General features: G+C 42.7%; 1 pseudogene; it reads left to right on the top strand.

Moving 5' to 3' along the window:
* The first annotated feature begins 6,573 nt into the window (after nt 1-6,573).
* On the top strand, nt 6,574-8,169 carry LOC134601698 (endogenous retrovirus group 3 member 1 Env polyprotein-like; annotated as a pseudogene).
* The last annotated feature ends 695 nt before the right edge of the window (nt 8,170-8,864 follow it).

Below are 8,864 nucleotides of genomic sequence, written 5' to 3'. Positions count from 1 at the left end.
ACGCCTCAGGCCTGGGCCAAACGGCTCGGCATCCAGGACTATGCATAACAAAAAGCAATAGATCACAGTCGGCAGTGCCTCAGAGATTAACTGTTCTCCTCACCACAACAATGCCACAGCAGATCTCCAGGGGAAGCGGTGGACGGGGTCTCAAGCTACAGTGGCTACACAGACTGCCCTTGAGGGGAATAGGCTGAGGGGGACTATCAAGGGGTCACACTACACCATGGCAAGATGACCAGTTGCAATGGCTCAATTTGTTTATTTGTCTCTTGTGTTTCCAACAGTCACCCAATATGCCTCAAAAATATGTATGCATCTCCTTATATAGCTCTCTTTGCCAATGTTATAGTGTATTAGTTGATACATGATCACTGTGACCTACGTTTAGTTTAACTCTCATCGCTTGATTACTGCACATAGTTTAAATACTTGATTGAACACCTACTCGTTAGCCATGCTCCTTCTCTCGTTATGTTTAGCATACTAGTGATACTTATATGCTACACTAGTAAATTGAGCCAAACAGTATAATATATTGGTTAACCCACGAACCCCACTCACTAGGCACGCACCAAGCAGCCTACAGTTACCAGTTAAGCAAAACCTCTGTATGCTAGCTATCCTATTAGTCCACTCATTCTAGTGCCTGTTAAGCCTTAAGTATTAGCTTGCAAATGTGACCCATACTGATGTATATGTTGGACAGGGCTTGAGGAGTAAAGCATGGCTGGTCAGTGAACTCTCAGTCTGCCTGCTCTCCTATTAGTCTACTTACTCTAGTGCCTGTTAAGCCTCAAGTATTAGCTTGCGACGGCAACTCATACCGATGTATATGATAGAGCCTGAGTGGTGAAGCATGACTAAATAATATTAACCTGTGAAAGCTTATGCCAATCTATTTTATCTTACCCTACAAAGTATGTCCATAACCGTTATATCTCATAAAAAATGTGCTGTTTATCCATGCCACAAAGCTTGACACTGAAAAACCTGTACTCGCTATTGTGGCACTACAGGTCCCTATGTTATATTATTATATGCACATGAAAAATAAAGAATTTAAAAAAAAAAAAAATACATCTATATAAGCCTGTTCATTCCACTTAACTTCTGCCGCCAAGGACCTGAACTCTAGTGCATAATCCACAAGTGTTCGGTTTTCTTGTCTAAGGCGCAACAGTAATCTAGCTGCATTGACCTTTCTACCTGGAGGGTCAAAAGTTCTTCTGAAAGCAGCTACAAAGGCATTATAATTGTATACTAACGGATTATCATTTTCCCACAATGGATTGGCCCATCTCAAAGCTTTCTCAACAAGTAATGTGATAATAAATCCAACCTTCGCCCTATCTGTAGGATAGGAGCGGGGTTGTAATTCGAAATGGATACCTATTTGGTTTAAGAAACCACGACACTTCTCTGGAGAACCACCATAACGTACAGGTGGAGTGATACGGGAAGAAGCACCTACAGTGGCTACCTCTAGACCTGAACTCACAGGGGAGATAGAAGTATTACGCATCTCCTCTGGTTGATTACTAGAACGAGATAGTAACGCCTGTAGTGCTAGAGCCATCTGGTCCATTCTGTGATCCATGGCGTCGAACCTAGAGTCAGAAGGACCAACCTGAGTGTTTGTACCTGCAGGATCCATTGGCCCTGTCGTAATGTCAGGATCGGGACAGGGATCCAACACGCAGAGTACAAACAGGTGGTAGGTACGTATACCGGACCTTAGAATGGCCGGACTTAACGTAAGGAGTAAGTAGAGAATGGTCTAGGGACAAGCCGAGGTCGAGGGAACGAGAGGACAGGTAAGCGAGAGACAAGCCGAGTCAAAGGGTAACAGAGATAAACAGGGTAGTACAAACAAGCCGGGTCAGAACCAAAGAGACAACTAGAATACAAGAGCGCTGAGTGACTAGACAGGCTAGAACCACGACAGGGCAATGAGCAGATGCCAAAAGCCTTACTTTATACCTAGATTCTAGAGGGTAATCACGCCCCCGACGAGTCCTGATTAGTGCTCGGGACTTGACTGACAGGTCGACCCGGGTTGGCGTCATGACGTCGACTACTGAGCGTCGCGTCATATAAGGAAGTGGATCCCTCGCGGTCGGCTTGTAAATGGCCGAGAGGACCGCGAGGAACGGAAGAAACAACCCCTCTGGGAGGATAAACGTCTAAGTCTCTCACCTCCTCTGAGGTAGAGACTACAGGTACCCTGACAACTATCCACCCAGAGAAAGAGAGGATAGAGATTTTGTGGGTCTGGCTGACACTATCATGGAAGACTATTGATACCGACCGGGCTCCATCCCCCTTGGTCAAGCGGAGCCTATGGTCGATGTAGCAATAGGGGGCAAGAGAAGTTCTTTCATGATCTACACAGGTGCTGAACATTCCGTGGTGACTAAGATGGTGGCACCGCCTTCGGGGAAGACTATAACTGTGATAGGAGCTACTGGGAGAAGCGCAGCTAGACCGGTTCTTAAGAATCGCACTTGTATTCTGGGAGGCCATGTGGTGAAGCATCAGTTCCTATATATGCCAGAGTGTGCGATTCAACTTCTAGGACGAGATCTATTATTGAAGCTTCAAGCCCAGATAACCTTTTTACCTAATGGATCAACATCTCTGAAGTTTAAGGGATTACCAGGCACAATGGCGATATCGGTGCCAAGGGAAGAAGAATGGCGCTTCTATTCCATAGTGACAAGTGTTAACCCTAAGAGTGATGAATCCTTATTTGACATTCCAGGAGTATGGGCAGAGAATAATCCACCAGGACTTGCTCGTAATATCCCACCCATACATATTGAACTAAAGCTTGGGGCCTATCCTGTGAGCCTACGTCAATATCACATACCCCAAAAGGCTAGGGGAAACATACAAACCTACTTGGATAAGTTCGTAAGGTATGGCATCCTAAAATTCTGTACTTCCTCCTGGAACACTCCATTATTACCTGTTCAAAAACCAGGATCGGACGAATATCGTCCTGTACAGGATTTGAGAGCAGTTAATGATGCAGTAGTTAATATACACCCAGTTGTGCCCAATCCTTACAATCTGCTTGCCTTGATACCAGGTGGGGCAACCTACTTCACAGTGTTAGATCTTAAGGATGCTTTCTTTTGTCTTCGAATTGCTGCTGAGAGTCAACATATCTTTGCTTTCCAATGGGAAGATGCTGTTACAGGTTCAAAGCGTCAGATGACCTGGACCAGACTACCTCAAGGGTTCAAGAATTCACCTACCCTATTTGGATCTGCATTAAGCCAGGATTTGCAAGATTTCAAGTCCATCCCAGGAGAATGTGTACTACTTCAATATGTGGATGATCTATTGATAGCGGCTGTTACTAAAGAGATATGCCAACAAGCCACTTATGATTTGCTTCATATTTTATGGAGAGCAGGATACAAGGTATCAAGGAAGAAAGCACAATTGTGCCAGCCAAGCGTTAAATATTTAGGACTCCATATATCCGAAGGTCAAAGAATGATGGGACCTGAAAGAAAAGAAGCAGTGTGTCGGATATCTATAGAGTAGAAGACAAGTGCGAGAATTCTTAAGAGCGGCAGGATTCTGCAGGATATGGATTCCTAATTATGCAATATTGGCGAAACCTCTATACGAAGCTGTGAAAGGAACAGAACATGACCCCTTTTGTGGACCTCTGAACAACAGAAGGCATTCGAAGTTAAGAAAGCACTAATGAGTGCACCAGCCCTAGGTCTACCAGATCATACACGTCCTTTCTATCTGTACGTACATGAGCAAAGAAGAATGGCTGTGGGAGTATTAACTCAATACTTGGGATCATGGCAAAGACCTGTAGCTTACATGTCCAAACAGTTGGATGCAGTGGCCAGTGGTCTTCCACCTTGTCTGCGAGCAGTAGCTGCTGCTGCCTTACTGGTAGCAGAGGCTGACAAGCTCACCTTGGGTCGGGAACTCTATGTGAGAGTACCTCATGCAGTACAGACCCTCTTGGATTATAAGGGAAATCATTGGTTTAGCAACAGTCAAATGACCAAATATCAGGCTATGTTGTGTTAAAATCCAAGAGTACACCTCGAAACCGTCAACAATTTGAATCCAGCTACCCTTTTGCCTCAGACTACTGAAAGTCAACATGATTGTTTGGAGATAATGGATGAAGTGTTTTCAAGCAGGCCTGATCTTCATGATTTTCCCGTCCAGAATCCAGACATACAGTATTATACTGATGGTAGTAGTTATGTGAAGGAAAGTGAAAGTTATGCAGGATATGCGGTAACGACTATAGATAAGGTGATAGAAGCACGGCCACTGTCAAAAGGGACATCAGCACAGAAGGCGGAACTGATTGCATTAACCAGGGCTTTGCAATTAGCTGAAGGTCTGAGAGTGAATATCTACACTGATTCGAAGTATGCTTTTCTAACCACCCATGCACATGGAGCATTGTATAAAGAAAGGGGATTGCTGAATTTGGAAGGAAAAGAGATCAAGTATGCGGCTGAGATACTCCAACTGTTAGAGGCCGTATGGGAACCGAAGGAAGTCGGTATTATACACTGTAGAGCACATCTAAGGGGTGATAGTGATGTCATCAAAGGAAATCGCATGGCCGACAACGCAGCAAAACATGTCGCTGAATCTGGGCAAGAGGAATATGTGGGATATGTTGCAGCCCTTGTACCGGCACCTCTGTCTCAATGGACTCCAATATATACAACCCAAGAGATGGAGTGGTTGAAGACTGAAGCTGGGAAATATCTGGAGAATAACTGGTATCAGTTAGAAGATGGAAGAATAGTCATTCCGACATCTCTTGCTATAGAGATTGTTCAAAACTTCCATAATGGTACACATACTGGAAGAGATAGTATGGAAGAATCTCTTAGGAAACATTTCTATATACCAAGGTTATCTAGTCTGACTCAAGCCATAGTTCGGAGATGTGTTTTGTGTGCCCAAAATAATGCAAGACAAGGCCCTGTCAAACCCCCTGGAGTTCAATATATGGGAGGACTCCCAATGTCAGATTTGCAAATAGATTATACTGTGATGCCTAAATCTGGGGGATATTGTTATTTGTTGGTAGCTGTGTGCACCTACTCAGGCTGGGTAGAAGCTTGTCCAACTCGTACAGAAAAGGCAGGAGAAGCTGTACGATTTCTGTTGCGAGAAGTTATACCCAGATATGGACTTCCGTGTCCTATAGGATCAGATAATGGTCCAGCCTTTATTCATCAGTGTTTGAAAAAACTAACTCATGTGCTTGGTATCAAGTGGAAACTTCATAAAGCCTATAGACCTCAGAGTTCTGGAAAGGTGGAAAGGATGAACAGAACAATAAAAACCCAGTTGGCTAAAATGTGTCAGGAAACTCAGCTCAAGTGGAATGTCCTTTTGCCAATAGCTCTGTTGCGAATACGTAGTACGCCTACCAGAAGGATGGGTTTGTCTCCCTTTGAAATTATGTATGGGCGTCCACCTCCCATACTAAGTAATCTAAGGGGGGACTTGAATCAGTTGGGTGAAGGAATTACTCGGCAGCAGGTTGTGGAGTTGGGTAAAACTATGGAGGAGGTGCAGAAATGGGTGCAAGACAGGTTACCTGTGAACATATATCCACCTGTTCATTCCTATCAACCAGGAGATCAAGTGTGGATAAAAGAATGGAATATTGTTCCATTAGGTCCAAAGTGGAGGGGTCCTTATGTTGTTCTTTTATCTACCCCAACAGCTGTAAAGGTGGCAGAGGTGACTCTGTGGATTCATCATTCTAGGGTTAAACCAGCATCAGAATCTTGGCAAGCTATCCCAGATCCTGAGAATCTTTGCAAGATCCGGTTGAAGCGTGCAACTCAGTCGGAGTGACGAGGAGATATTGGGACATTTAGAATAACAACAGATATCAACAAGTAGGTGTTTTGACGGCCATAATAAAGCCTGACCACCTGCCTACGTGTCATAGCCAGAGTGTCTCGAAGGGATCTCTGTGAAGGAAAGTGAGGATAAGAAGAACAACATCCTTGCAGCCCTCACAAACGGGAAGCTGAGGTGCCGTCGCACAGTCGAAGAAAAATGAGGAATTTTGAAATGATGTGTTATATTGTGTGTTTAGGTATTTGTGTGATTTTTCAGGAAGGTAAGAGTACAGACATACCGAACTGCGATAGTTGCATTAAGACTACTAAAACAGGTAACCAAATATCCCAAACTCTCATCTGGCACTCACAGTATGAATGTAAGGGATCTGTATCTAAATGTAGATATTTGGATATTGATTATAGTGTGTGCAAGCCAATATCAGGAGAGTCTAAAGGTTTCGATCCCCAATTCCAACCCCGGACAATTTGGTTGGTAATTAGGAATAGTAATTCCCAGGTCTCTTTGATAAATAGGACTGTGATAAATACCATACATTCTACGGGTGTTCTGCTATTTGATGCATGTAAGGCGATTTCTGGTAGTAGAAAACCTTGGAATGTATGTGGTAATCTTAAATGGGAACGAACTTATGGGTTTAATGATAAATATTTATGTCCCAGTAAAAGATGGGATCTACTGATCCTGATTGCCCAAATAGAGATTATAATTTTTGTCCCTATTGGTCTTGTGTAGGGTGGGCAACCTGGGGAAAAACAGTGGATCAAGATATGATTATCCAAAGGTTGCCTACCACACCATACTGTAAATCTATGGAATGTAATCCGGTCCATATGACCATCTCCAATCCCCAGCATTTTATTGACAAATTTGGAAATATTTTTGGGTTCCAAATACATGGCACAGGAGTAGATCCAGGAACAATAATATATGTAGGTCTTGAAACTGAGACAGTGGCAACTTAAACTCATCAGGTTTTCCATTCCTTTTATGAGGAGATGAGTATTGAGGATAAAATTCGCCATAATGTTAAGAACCTATTTATTGATTTGGCTGAGAGTATTGCGGGTAGTCTTAATGTAACTAATTGCTATGTGTGTGGAGGTACTAATATGGGAGACCAGTGGCCATGGGAGGCAAAGGAAATATGGTACCCTGGCTCTGAGACATATGAACAACGGATATCTTTTCAGTCTGATCATCAAGTAAGTACTAGAAGTAAATCGGAATGGCGGTTAAAAACCTCCATTATAGGTCATGTTTGTATAGCCAGGAAAGGGACAATGTATAACACGTCTGTAGGTGAGCTAACTTGCTTGGGACAAAAAGCCTATAATGTTAATACTAAAAATACTACTTGGTGGTCAGCTTCAAATGTCTCGGAGCCTACTAATCCATTTGCCAATTACACTCATTTAAAGGAGGTATGGTTTGACTTATCTGCTACATCTAGTTGGAAAGCCCCAGCAAATTTATACTGGATCTGTGGTAAGAAAGCTTATTCGGAGTTGCCACAAGATTGGGAAGGGGCATGTGTATTAGGTATGCTCAAACCATCCTTCTTCTTGTTGCCAATTGAGACAGGAGAGACCTTGGGAGTTAAGGTTTACGATGTAAATCATAAAAGGAAGAGAGCATCCTTGAATATAGGTAGTTGGGAAGATGATGAGTGGCCCCCTCAACGTATTATTAATTATTATGGACCTGCTACTTGGGCAGAAGATGGCATTTATGGATATAGAACTCCGATATATGCTCAACCGCATTATTAGACTACAGGCGGTGGTTGAGATTATTACTAATGAGAAAGCTCAAGCGCTTAATCTTCTAGCTAAGCAAAATACCAGGATGAGATCAGCCATCTATCAAAATAGATTAGCTTTAGATTATCTATTAGCAGTGGAAGGAGGTGTATGCGGAAAGTTTAACCTTAGTAACTGTTGTTTGCATATAGATGATGAAGGTCAGACAGTGGCTGAACTTACTAGTCACATGGTTAAACTTGCGCATGTACCAACTCAGGTCTGGAATGGGTATAATCCTAATAGTTGGTTTGGAAGCTGGTATGAGCAGCTTGTAGGAATTAAGGCGTTAGTAGGAGGAGTAGTGTTTATCGTATTCTTATGTCTTTTTCTGCCCTGTCTAATTCCATTGGTGGTGAGATCTTTACGTAGTATCATAGAGAGTACTATAGAGAGAAAGACAGCGGCTCATGTAATGGCTGTCTATAGATATGATCCTCTAGCCCAAAGAGAATATATTCAGGATGAGGAATGTTGAAGGAGTTTTAAGATGCTTACAAGGTCTACTCTGGTTCAGTGGCTACTTGAGAGATGTAGGTAAAACTGTGATTGGTGATGCATCTGGAATAATTTGTATCAGAGGCATCAAAGGGGGGAATGTGGTGGAATTTCGGTGAATGTAAATTTACTAGGCCAAGATTTCCATGTGGCATATGTGTATGTTGTGTCAGTTAGTTAGCTACACGTAGCTAGGATACTGTCATCAATGTACTGAGCATGTGCAGGAATGCAGGAACTGAAATTGCACTTATTTCCTTTGTCTTGGATGAGCCATGTGGTTTGACCAGATGTACAAGTCTATATTCTGCTCATTGATTGGTTAAAGGTATATGTGGGTGTAGCTATTAATGGGAGGAGTTATAGTGCTATATAAGGAATGTACACCATGTGTTGGTCTCTCAGATATTTTTGGAACAGGAGTTCATCTGAGGCCCGATCGGTATGTTAATAAAGACTTCTTACTTCCTGAAGAACTGCATCCATCTCTCTGTGTTTGGCTTCTGCTAGTTTACTCGGTAACAGTCAATATGTAGACTACACTTGTAGAGCACTTAAAAACAGATACCTGTACATTGCAGAGGCATTTGATCAAAATCAGACAAACATGGAGTTACAGTACATTGCTCTATATGTCAAAATGATGATGTTAAAGGGCACACCATAAAAGGAATT

Source organism: Pelobates fuscus, chromosome 3 (genome assembly GCF_036172605.1).
Source record: "Pelobates fuscus isolate aPelFus1 chromosome 3, aPelFus1.pri, whole genome shotgun sequence".
In the NCBI taxonomy this organism is placed as follows: Eukaryota; Metazoa; Chordata; class Amphibia; order Anura; family Pelobatidae; genus Pelobates; species Pelobates fuscus.
This window is presented reverse-complemented; position numbering and strand designations above follow the sequence as displayed.